Source organism: Amphibalanus amphitrite, unplaced genomic scaffold, assembly GCF_019059575.1.
Source record: "Amphibalanus amphitrite isolate SeventyFive unplaced genomic scaffold, NRLGWU_Aamphi_draft 000281F_arrow, whole genome shotgun sequence".
Taxonomy (NCBI): domain Eukaryota; kingdom Metazoa; phylum Arthropoda; class Thecostraca; order Balanomorpha; family Balanidae; genus Amphibalanus; species Amphibalanus amphitrite.
This window is the reverse complement of record NW_024881776.1, coordinates 101,084-113,834: the sequence shown is the minus strand read 5'-3', so window position 1 is coordinate 113,834 and position 12,751 is coordinate 101,084. Positions and strand designations below refer to the sequence as shown.

The 12,751-nt window shown below is 54.5% G+C and overlaps 1 protein-coding gene across 2 annotated transcripts in view; it reads right to left on the bottom strand.

Moving 5' to 3' along the window:
* LOC122387319 (trafficking protein particle complex subunit 9-like) overlaps positions 1-12,751 on the bottom strand; it is an 80,318-nt gene that overhangs the window by 23,408 nt on the left and 44,159 nt on the right. The window lies entirely within an intron of this gene.

The following is a 12,751-nucleotide window of genomic DNA, read 5'->3' as shown; positions in this document are numbered from 1 at the left end:
CATGTGACTGGGAAACCTGCCATTAGCTTACGTAAGCACGGCATCAATGCCAATATATTCATACACTCGGGTACATCACAGATGTACAGGTCTCGCGAGATTAAGCGGTAGGTTTTGCACTTTTTACATTTCCGGTTATATCTCAGAAACTAATCGATCTACGATGAAGCCATTTTACACGATCACGGCCGGCTTGTTACCCAACAAGTCGATCGCATCTTCAACACTTAAAAGCTTAAGACGACGAAGATATAGCCTGAAGCAAGGCCTGAAGTACACTAAATTTTCTAGGTGCAAAACCTACCGCTAAAACCCGCGAGACCTGTACATATTGAACGACCCACAGCGGGACTTCCCAGAGGAAATTCAGTCTCTCTCATCTGCCGTGAGGACATGCTTGGCGGCTGGTCCTCACTCAGTCCGAGGAAGATAAAAGCCGATGCGCACAACACCTCACTCCAAACAGTCCTCAATACACTGCCGTGACGGCACAGTTGGGCAGTCGTGACGATCGTGACGGTTCACTCTGAACAGTCGTGACAGCCGTGGCAGCTCAGGCCGACCGTCACGACCGGATAAACGGGAGCGCGGAACCACTGCTTTACCACCCGAGGTGACTTTGGAGAATCGCATTCAATTTTGTTCAGTCGCACCGTCAAATAGGTACCGGCGACTGGAAACAAATACCCCACAATGATTGACAAAAAGTCGATGCTGCCTTGTTATGATACAATGACATATTTTCATTTTTCTATGGAGCATTTCATTATTTTATGAATGGAGCCCAGCTCCATTCATTGACTGCGCCGCCACTACGGCTGAAATGTCGCTCGTATACAGACCACCTGGCACCGTTCTGACGGCCCTGTCCCTCCCTCCCTCTCCCCTCCCTCCCCGTACTCTCACTCAGTGCCCACCTGGCGTCAGTGGGTCACGGGCTCCGTACTACGGGGTGCGGGCTGTCTGCGAGAGACCCACCACCTGCAGTCGGTCGGTTTCTGATCTACGGCGTTCGGACAGATTTTACCTGACGGCCGAATGGCTGACAGTGGATTGGGACAGTGGACTGGAACAGCTGCGGGCCCGGCGGGACAATGGATTGGGACAGTGGACTGGGACAGCCGCGGGCCGGGCGGGACAGTGGATTGGGACAGTTGACTGGGGTAGCGGCGGTATACATATACCGGCGAGGCAGGGGCGACGCAGTTCAAACGACAGTGACGCAGCTCATAAATGATAAGAAAACAGGCACGATAACGCACCGGGACAAAATCATTCAGCAGGATGACTCGCTCAATTTCACACATACATAACGAGAAAGTGAGAGGCCACTTCAGCCTCAGTATTCCACGCATTGAGCTCACGGAGCCCGTCCACACCGATTAGCCAATCACAGTCCCACTGAGCCAACGACAGAGCTGAGTCACCTGTTGGCTAACCGAGCCGATATCGGGAAATTCAGTCTGAGAGTCACTGTCGATTCAGCTAAAAACCACAGCAGCCACAGGCACAAAACCATCTTATGGCAACAAAACTGATTCGTATCTTGCTTAATTTTCCAAGAGACTGAAATGCGGCACGCGTAACCAAACCAAACCAAACCAATCACAAGCCATTTATCCAAATAAGTGTAAACCAAACGAAATCAAATCAAACAAACCACAAACCATTTATCAAAGTAACCATTTATCAAAACGCGATGTTTGCACCATGCAGATATCCTGCATAGCCCAACCTGACGCCGAGCAAGGCGCCGTGGAGAGCCGTCGTTAGAAGCACCCTCCGGCACTCCGCAGCACTCCGAGGCACTCGGTCTCGGTGCTCGGCACTCCGTGGGACCTCACTGGGGTCAGTTCTCAAGGCGTGGGTGTTCGACACGGCGGTAAACACACATACCGGCCCGGCGGACCGCCGCGCGGGACAAACTCTCAGAGAGCACCATCAACGGATGCCCAACTCACACGGAGAACCGCTCAGGGGTTACAGAACTCTCACACGTGGGATCTTCTGCATCGTAAACACAAACTCCTTCCCAAACCAGCAGAGCAGGCGGCCGTCCCGTGACGAGTGAATCACGAGATGCACTCGGTATCGAGTCACCCGACCCACGGCAGCAGTAACACCGAAACCGACACTGTCACCTGTAGGGCTGCCCTTTCGAAACTGCGAGACTGCGGGTGCGCCGCTATGGGTGACGCCATATCGTGTCCGGCACTCTCCGAAACAGCTGGCCTCGGGAGCTGAGGTGGTCAGCTGGACGCTGGATCATCAGATAGCAGTGAGGCCCTTGGGCCCCCGGGCGATCAGGTGGGCCCTGGGTCCTCAAGCCGCGGCGAGGCCCTTGGGCTTTCGGGCAGCGGTGAGGCCGTGCCGCGCAGTGCAGCCGGGGGCAGTCGATGTGGACACTCTGGACAGTACCGGACTCCTCTCTCCCCTCCCCGCCTCCATCACCGCCGGCCACGGCATGCCTACCTACCAATTGGAAAGTACCAACCTCCCCTTCCCCTCGCTCCAACGGCCGAGAGCCGATTCTATCGCCGGCGGCTGCTGAATCCATTACACAGTGATCGCGGACCAGATTACATACTAACAGGGGTACCCCCGTCTGCCCCTGGCAGCCCTAGGCTCCAACACCGTGCTTCTGAAACAGGAGCTGGACATTCACTTGCTCTTACCAAGGGCGAGGTCAGGCTGGATGGGTCCCTCCGTACGATTGTTGTGATGAATGTAAACTGTAAAGCGCACACACGCTACAACACATGTAGCTGAGTGTAGCCGTGTGTAAAAGTCCAGCCTTTGAGCTGACGAGCTGACATATGTAGAAGGTAGGACCGCTATAGACCCAGCACGGTGCTGCCACCTGCTGGCCGTCAGACGAAACACCCATCGGTGACCCCGGTGCCGGGTCACAGCCAGCTGAGCAAACGGCACTCTGCAGTCGTCTCACGCGCCGCCGTCAGCCGGAGAGACTCCGGATTGGGCCACCGTCAGCCGGAGGGGTCCGGAGCGCAGCACCAGCCACCGCCGGAGGGCAGCCATTACCAGCCATCTACGGACCATCTACGGGCCGACACGTTCGCTTTAGTTCCACCTTCTCCCGTACGGTCTCTTCTGTACAGTCTCATAATCTCTCACATTACGCACGTTCGTTCATATCTCTCCGTTTTCTCGCTCAAACACCAACGCGGCCCATCTCATGTGCGTCACGTTGCAGCCAACAAAAAGTCCGTTTCTCCCGCTCTCGGCTGCCGTACCGGGCGGCGGATGCTGACCCCGCTGACCTCTGGTGACCCCGCGCGGCCACATCAGACGGGTCAGCGCCGCCTCACGGCCCGGTGCTGATAGTTCACACCCGACTCGGCGTCGGCACGCTCTCTCCGACGGTCGAGAGAGGAAGAGACGGAGCTGGGGAGATGACGACGGCACGACACCTGAGCACGAGTGAACGCAACGGTTCCTGGGATCAATCCATGGTGTCAGGCATGATCGGTTTAACCGGAGAGTTGATGTTGGAAAGCGAAAACGGACGATTCACTGGTCGAATGTCAGACGTAACCCCCAACTCGGACCGCAGTCGCGCAGCTCCCTACCCAATCCCCGTTTCAAACACGCTTTGCAAGTGGTCCGACGGCGTTCAGCCAAATGAGACCATCATCACTGGCAATGCCAGTCGAGCGTGTGATTGCACTCTGAAGCACACTGGCGAATTGCAACCACCGACCACAATGGCAAAACAGGCCCCGGAGCCCGGCCAACTGCAGATAAACTGACTTTGCACTGGTCCGCACTCTCGGCTGGAGGTTCAGAGGCACTTAGCGCTCCACCGCTGATGGGAAAGTGACACGGTAAGTCGGAGTGTCCGAGTCGACAGCCCGGGTCGGGACATTGTGCTGATTACGTCACAATGGCGCTTGTCCGTACACACCCAATGTCAGGCCCACAATGAGGTCATTACACACGGGGTATAAACAGTGGCGACCTTGACCCGGGGTCAGCGCCGGGGTGGGCGCGGGTCACCACCCCTGCTCGGCTAGGGCTCATTACTGGACCGCAGGCACGCAGCGCGCGACCACTGGTTTTCACCCAGGCTCTAACCGGACAGACTACCAGGTCAAACACACTACCCGTGCTAGCCCGGTACAAAGTTGATATAACCAACCACCAGCCAGCCCTAAACAGCGCATATCGCTAAAAGAACACAAAGGCAGAGTGTGAAATTGCCGTAAAATTTATCTTCCAATGGGCGTAGGCTGGTCACCGAGTGGTGGATTAAAATAACTAATCGGTGCTGTTCACAGGAACCCGATTCACAAGGGAATTACACGTCGGCATTGTGGCAAATCACGCCAAAGACGGCCATCAAACAGCCATGCAGCGCCGCCGATTCTCAGTCGGTTCGCCAGATTTTCACACGTCTTAACCGCACTTCCTGCGGGCTTCACACGGCCAATCAGACGCGGGCCGGATCTGCAGCGGGAGGGGCGGCGGTCGGTTCGGCCCGGGGACCGACCCCACTCGTCTAGAGCGGTATCACTCCTCGCCAGGTTAACCAGCCGGTGGGGTCCCGTCGATTAGGCCGGAGTCAGGCCCATATCGAGGGCGAGGCCGCGCCTGGCTCAGTCGTATGTGGTTTTGGATCGCTGCCCTCGCTGCGCGCCGCTCCACACCCCATGGTCGGACACGGCCTAAGAACTGATGAGACCTCAACCTCGAGCGCCGGACGGGAACACGATTACTCTCAAATCCGACATTTTTGCGCCCCCATGCAACACGATGCGCTCAAATCCGACAGCGCTATGAATCGACTGTCGGGGCGAAATTGCACATGGAGATTGCGCTCTTTCTGGACATTTGATAAAAACGTGATTTTATCGAAAACCAATGCCAAAGTATACGTGAAAATGGCATAAAACGGGTAAATGAGGTAGGCCGATTCATTATGTATGACTTTGATTCGACAATTAAGTAAGCTTTCTGCAAAATGCTCTGTTTTGTAAATGACTGCTGAATTGCTCCACAACTCGACTTTTGGATGTAATTTTGCGCCAAGATCCGACCCTTTCGAATCAGTGCTTAGTGGTCGTGAAAAATTTCATTTGACTTGTATTTCTTTAAAAATGAACGTATAAAGGAATGTTAAAAACAGAAATGTACAGTTTTTTTTGCGCTCTTTAATGTGATGTGCGTTTATAACCAATTGGTATTATGTAAAATCCATTATTTGCAAAAATAAATTTCGAGGAACGACTTGGCCTTCACGGTCAAGTGAGATCTATAGTAAGTACCTAGGCATTCATCACGAAATCATGACTTTTCAATTTCTTAAAAACTGATCCAAACAAAAATCGAAGTGTTGGAACTTGTTAATTGCAGTGCAAGGATCACGATTATGGTATTTTTATCTTTGGCCGTTCGATATTTTCGCCAATATCTTTGATTTTAAATATTTCACAAGTCAACGACGAGCGCAATATTCAATTTTTGCGCCAGGGCAGAACACCAGCATGTCAATTGCAGGCGCATTGCGCTATTTTTTGACGACTGGCTGGCGGATTTGGGCGCACTGGACATAATGCGCTTCAAATCAACTCCCGATGAAGGGAAAACTTCAATTTGGCAACACCAGCATGTCAATTCCAGGCGCATTGCGCTATTTTTTGACGACTGGCTTGCGGATTTGGGCGCACTGGACATAATGCCAGGGGCGGTCGCAGACTTGGCGTTTGGGGGGGCAACTTGGAAAAGGGGCCCCTGCACTGACCTGGGGGACCCGGTGCTAGCTTAAAGGGGCCCACGGGCGTAGTGCATGGGGGCAGAAATCTAGCCATAGGCGGTGAAGGGGGGGGGGGGTAGGGAGCGGCATCCGAGCGGAGGCTCATTGCCAGCTTTGAGGGTGTACCATGTCGAAAAGGTAAGTTCATTTTGAAGCATTGGTGTAATGTCAATAATTCACGCAACTGTGAATTGACTACCGGCTACCGCAAAAAGTAAAACCGGCTAACTTAGCCATTTTCGAAGATATCGTGCTAAAACTTTTGACAGTGGGTCATCGGTATGTGTTCAATCACATGAGTTCCGTTTCTTATTTTTTACTTGAGCACAAATGTAAGTTATGAAGACCATCACAGTAGCAAATGCATCGAAAGATGGAGAGTAGTGGGCAAAATATCCTTAATTTGTCGTGCTGCATCGAAAGTAGTGTTGATGAGAAAAGTGGTTTTTATTCCAGATTATCGTGGGTGCAGAATACATTGTCTGCACCCACTGGAGAATTATTGTTGGTGCAACTGCACCCACTGCACCCATGGCTCCTACACTTATAGGCCCATGGATAACGCTTCGGCGATACCTATCGCATAGAGGCTGCAATGTGGCCCTTAGAGTACAGTGTCAGACCCCCAGAGGCCGGATTTGGACCCAAGGGTTAGCGAAGGGCCTCAAAGGCCCCAGAGGCTGATTTGGGCCCTCAGAGGCAAGTGCGTGACGCCCAAAGGAAAGTCTTGGGCCCCCATAGAACATAATAGGGCAATCAGTTGCTGGTGTAGAGACCTCATAGGCCAGTTGGGGGCATATAGAGGCCAGTTTTGGGCACCTCAGAGGCTAGTGTGGGGCCTCAGATGTCGGTGTGAGGCCCTTAAAGACCGGTATGGGTCCTCAGAAGCCGGCATCGATCCTTCAGAAGCCAGTACGGGGCCCTCAGAGGCACATAAGGGTCAGTTTGGGTCCCAGAGACAGAAATGGGACCATCAGAGGCCGGTGTGGAGCCTTAAGAGGCCGGTTTGGGCCCTTAGAGGCCAGTTTAGGGCCATCAGACACCAGTACAGGGCCTGCAAAGGGCAGTTTGAGACCATCAGAGAACCGACTTGGGCACTCAGATGCTAAGGTGGGTCCTTACAGGCCAGCATGGGGCCCTCAGAGGTTAGCGTGGGGCCCTAAAAGACCGGCATGGGTCGGCGTTGGACCCCAGAGGCAGCCTCAAAGGCCAAAGATGGGCCCTCAAAGGTGATGCGGGCCCTTAGAGGCCGGCATCGGGTCTTCATAATCCAGTGCAGGGCCCATAGAGGCTAATATGCAGGGGCGGATCCAGGAAAACTCCAAGGGGAGGGTCATGAATCGAAGTGGTGCCCCTACCTATACCCAAAATTAAAAACTCAACGGATTTCGTCCACTTCATTTTGGTGGTGCCCCCATTTTCAGTTTTTTATTTTTATTTTTTATTTTTAGTCAGTGTCTTAACTCTTAGCCACAACCACATTTACCAATTGTAAGCAAGTATATATGAATGTGCTATGTGTATATATGTTGTGGACGCTGAGTAGTGAGCACTTACCAGGAACGTTATCAGGTAAGCAAATCGTTGTCAGTCCGACGAACTTGACCCTGACGTCTAAAGGGTCTGTCCTTGACACTTCAGGCTTGTCAGGGGGACCAAAGTCCTTCCAGGGACACCACAAACCTATCAGGGGCACCTACGGCCTTGTAGGGGCACCACAGGCCTGCCAGGAAGCAGGGGCACCACAGGCCTAGCAAGTATACACGACAGGCCTGTCAGGGGCACAACGGGCCTGTTGGGCCCATGAGCACCCCTAGGGGCAGCACAGTCCTTCCAGGGGCACCGCAGGCCTGTGAGGGGCACCAGCGGCCTAGCAGGGGCACCAGTCAACACAGGCCTGCCAGGGGCACCACAGACCTGCCAGGGGCACCAGAGGCCTGCCAGGAGCACCACCGACCTCGCAGGGGTAACTTGGGCCTGTCAGGGCCCAGGGGCACCACGGGCCTGTCGAGAGGCACTTCAGGCTTTTCAGGGGCACCATAGTCCTCTCCGGGCGCAGGGGTAGCAGGGGCACTACAGGCCTAGCAAGGGCACCACTGGTCTATCAGGGGCACCACGAGCCTGTCATAGCCAGGCATCTCAGGCTTGTCAAGGCCCAGGGGCACCACAGGTCTGTGAGGGGCACCAGCGACCTAGCAGAGGCACCAGTCAACACAGGTCTGCCAGGGGCGCCACAGACCTGCCAGGGGCACCAGAGGTCTGCCTGGGGCACCACCGGCCTCGCAGGGGCACCTTGGGCCTGTCAGGGGCACCACTGGCCTGCCGAGGGGCACTTCAGACTTTTCAGGGGCACCAGTCCTCTCCGGGCGCAGGGGCACCAGAGGCCTGCCAGGGGCACCACAGGCCTAACAAGGGCACCACGGGCCTGTCAGGGGCACCTCAGGCTTGTCAGGGCCCAGGGACACCACAGTCCTTCCAAGGGCACCGCAAGCCTGTCAGGGGCACCAGAGGCCTGCCAGGGGCACCACAGGCCTAGCAAGGGCACCACTGGCCTGTCAGGGGCACCTCAGGCTTGTCAGGGCCCAGGGGCACCACAGTCCTTCCAGGGGCATTACAAGCCTGTCAGGGGCACCAGAGGCCTAGCAAGGGCACCACAGGCCTGCCATGGACACCACAGGCCTGCCAGGGGCACCACCGGCCTTGCAGGGGCGCCTCAGGCCTGTCAGGGGCACCACGTGCCTGCCGGGGACACTTCAGGCTTGTCAGGGGCGTTACAGTCCTGTCAGGGCCCAGGGGCACCAGGCCCGTGGTGTCCCTGCTAGGCCTGTGGTGCCCCTGGCGGTCCTGTGGTGCCCCTGTCAGGACTGTGATACCCCTGATAGGCCGGTGGTGCCCCTGGCAGGTCTTTGGGCCCCGGGCCTCAAGGGGGGGGGGCCATGACCCATGTGACCCCCCCCCCCCTTGGATCCGCCACTGCTAATATGTGTCCTTACAAGCCAGCATAGGACCCTCAGAGGTCAGTGTGGGGCCCTAAAAGACCGGCATGGGCTGGCGTTGGACCCCAGAGGCCAGCGGAGGGCCCTTAAAGGCCAAGATGGGTCCTCAGAGGCCGATGCGGGCCCTTGGAGGCTGGTATTGGGTCTTCAGAATCCAGTGCGGGGGCCTCAGAGGCTAATGTGGGTCCTTACAGGCTAGCATGGGCCCTTAGAGGTCAGTATGGGGCCCTAAAAGACCGGCATAGGCCGGCGTTGGACCCCAGAGACGACCAGCGGAGGGCCCTCAAAGACCAAGAGGAGCCCTCAGAGGTCGATCCGGGCTCTTAGTGGCCGACATCGGGTCTTCAGAATCCAGTGCGGGGCCCTCAGAGGCAATTAAAGGCTAGTCTTGAGACATAAATGAGGCCACCAGAGCCAGTGTAAGGCCCTCAGCCGCCGGTTGGGCCCCTGAGACCGGTTTAACCCTCGCCGGCCGAGGGGGGGGGGGGGCGGGTGCCGCCCCCCCCATAGGGTTTTTTCGCGATAGCTCCGAACACGCTGGCGATAGAGAGCTGAAACTTGGCATACCTGACCTTTGATCCAAGCCGCATCTTTTGACACCAACCGCATTTTTGGGTCAGGTCAGGTCACTGACCTATGACGTCATAAGTGAACCTCTGCACGGTCTTCAGATGTCGCAACTTCGCAACGCCCTCACTGCCAGAGGAGATGTCACAGGGAAATGAAATTTGCAGGATCTAGTATCCATTATGAGTCCCACAACTTGTATATCTCGGATTTTTCCTAAAGGTCATATGAGGTCAGGTCATTTTCGTGACCTCACCATTATAAGTCAATGGGGAAAAATTCAAACTGCTATTCTGGCGCCGGGAACGATCTCCAACTATCTCAAGCACACAGAATCGTGATTTGATGCACTCCTTGCAAGGTTAGATGCGTCACTTTTGCAATGTTGACCTTGCGTGACGTCATTTATGACGTCATCAAGGTCAAATTAGTTTTTCGTCAATAACTCTTGATCAAATTGAGCTAGCGAGTCGGGAAAGGCACCAATGGACTCAGGAAGGCCTGCCGAATCGAATGATATGCGACATGACCTCTTTCGACCAACTTCGTGACCTGGGGGTGCTGACCTGACCTTGACCTGAGGTCAACACCCCAAGTTGACCTGACCCGGACAAAAAGTATATCATTCGACGCGCCTGAGCGAGGCGAACACGATGCTGCCAAAATCGGCGCTCTGCGGCCGTTTTTTGCGAAGTTATTCACCAAAAACTGAACCGTACCCTGGGGCACTTGACCTGACCTCAGAGGTCACCGGTTGACCTAGGACCTTAAAATCGGGTACCAATCTCTGCGTCTCGTAACGGCGCACACGCTCGTTTTTTCCGCGACGCGCTAGCTCCACCAGGGGCGAAACGGCGAGGGGGGGGTCGTACCCGCCCCCCCCTCGGCCGGCGCGTATGTAGAAAACCAATAGGTCCGGCGAGGGTTAAGGGCCCTCATAGGCCAGTGGAGGGCCCTCAGAGGTCACCGTGGGTCCTCAGAGGTCAATGTGGGCGCTTGACCGCCACTGAAGGGCCCTCAGAGGTCAGTGTAGGAACCTCAAAGACCGGTATGGGATCTGCTAATATGTAGCTGGCGTGGGTTTCTCGAGCCTCGTGACAATCGAATACGGGCCAGGGCCCCATACGCCCATGGGGCCCATCGGTTGTTTGGGGGGGCAAATGATATGATGGCCCCCTGATTTGCCTTTGGGAGGGCATGGCCCTGATGCCCCCCCCCCCCTGCGACCGCCACTGCACCAATCTGAGGCTGTTGACAAAGCTGACATCTGGCGAGCAGGCTGAAAACCAAAACTTTAGTCCAGACAAAGCGCACCCTTGAAGAAGTGCGCCTAAAGCGGTCAAAAGGTGTCGTCTGCCGGCGCAATCGTTGAATTTAGAGTGCGCTCACGTCACGTATAATGGCTGAATGCCAAATCGTTTCCAGACAAAAATATTCGATCTTTTGAGTTGTTTCTTGTTGGACATGAGATTTAGAATATTTATAGAGGTTGTGTCAAAGCGGTGAATGGCAAAAACGGTTCTAAGCACCTTAAAAGCCTTTGTAGATTCAGTACTTTTTAAGCGCACCATGTTGTGTATCGGCGCAGTGAAAAGTCACGTGACCCGACCTGGTCACGTGACTGCGCTTAAAACCGAAATCGTGATCAGGAGAGCGTTCACGTCATTGAGGGCAAAACACCATAGCTAACGCAGTGCAGCTTACCAGAGCCCAGCGCACCGGGTAGAATGCATGACATCAGATACAAGGGCATACACGACCGAACAAAATTGCTCCGCTCAGTTGGCTCATTCTCCCAGTTTCATATTAAGCCTTCGGCAGCTCCCTGGCCTTACCCAGGTGATGTGTCCGAATTAACCCCATGCGAACGTAATTCGTGACCCTTAAAGGTAGTGTGCCACCTTTGAAAGATTTCCCGTTTTATTTTTCCTAGGATAAGAAGCTTCTGTTTTTACCTAATATCGCAAAAAAAAATCAAAAATGGACCTGGAATAGTGCCTTTTTCGCCTAAAAGTTTATCGGTTTTTAGATATGTATAACAACTGTAGTGGGCTCACCTGCAAACAGGCGTCGGGCAACAATCGCGAATGCGGCGCACTTGTGACAATAAGCAAAGGTCATTATAGTGTTACGACCATACGACGTACGGGAATGAGTTATCAGCTGTCTAATCGTAGACAACACAATGTCGAGCCTTAAACTGTAAGCCTGTATTGGTATTGTTTCTTAAATTTGGCTGTCGAACATTAATTTGTGGTTTGAAATATGATTTGATGTAAAATAATTGATATGAAACAGCCGTCTCTTAAGTTATGACCCCATTACACCACACGCAAGTGGCAGAAATGACAATGATCAGCTGACGCATTTTTCTTGGCCGAAGTCAGAGCGCGCGGCCCGACGCACCACGCGTATTTGGAAATTCCGACCTCGACGAGCATCAGAAGCCACCTAACAGGCGTGTTCGAAACCGCAGGAGATGATGATGAACGGGTTTATCGAAACTTGATTGGATGAGCCTATCGGTAATAGCGATTTTAGTGTGTGCATTTATTGTTCATAGTGGTGTGAAATGTGGTTGGGGTACGACCGACAACCCGTCGGGGCGAATTTCGCACTGGGGTACTCAAAATTTGAAGAATTTAAGACGTTTCCATAAGTTTTGAAGGTATGGATAAGTTCTAAAAATCCGGTTCTCCTTATCCGGGTCATTAACTCCATATGGTCCAAGAAAGCTGGCACACTACCTTTAAAGTGGTGACGAATCTGGCCAGCTTCCGACTCAACTGCTGGTAGCAGCCACGACCCTCTTCATATCACTAGACAGCAGACATCCATTTCCGACCCAGCCACCTCCCAGGTGACATGTCTGGTCCAGTCTTAGCACTGCTTTCATCCCCCTCCCCCTCCCTCCGCCGGCGCCCGGAGCCAAGCCCGTCTCACTAGCCCCGATTCCGCGCCACATTAGCACCGGTGGCGCACCTCCGACACGGCTCGGCGCACCCGAGACGTTCCCGGCGCGCCGGTGACGTTTGTGCACCGTCAGCCACCAATTACGGCGCACTCATTAGGGCCGGAGAAACTGCGCCAAACGCGGCGCACCGGCGGGCCGCCGCCATTGAGGAGGCTGTCAGCGCGCGACCAGTCACCTCGAGCGGCGCATAGTAGCGCGGTCCCTTGAGTCCTAGCAGACTAGCAGTCCTTACTGAGAGGTGTGACTGAGCGGCCTCACTGCCTGCCCTGCAATGAAAGGAGGGTAGCACCGGGGGCGACGATACTGAGCAGAAATTAACTGGATTGATGGATTTCCATCAACCGGGGATGGGCTTCTCCAGACATCAGAGATGTCTACAAACTAACATTGGCTGGACGACAGTCACTGGAGTATCCACCAGCCACGCATAAATGGAGTGAA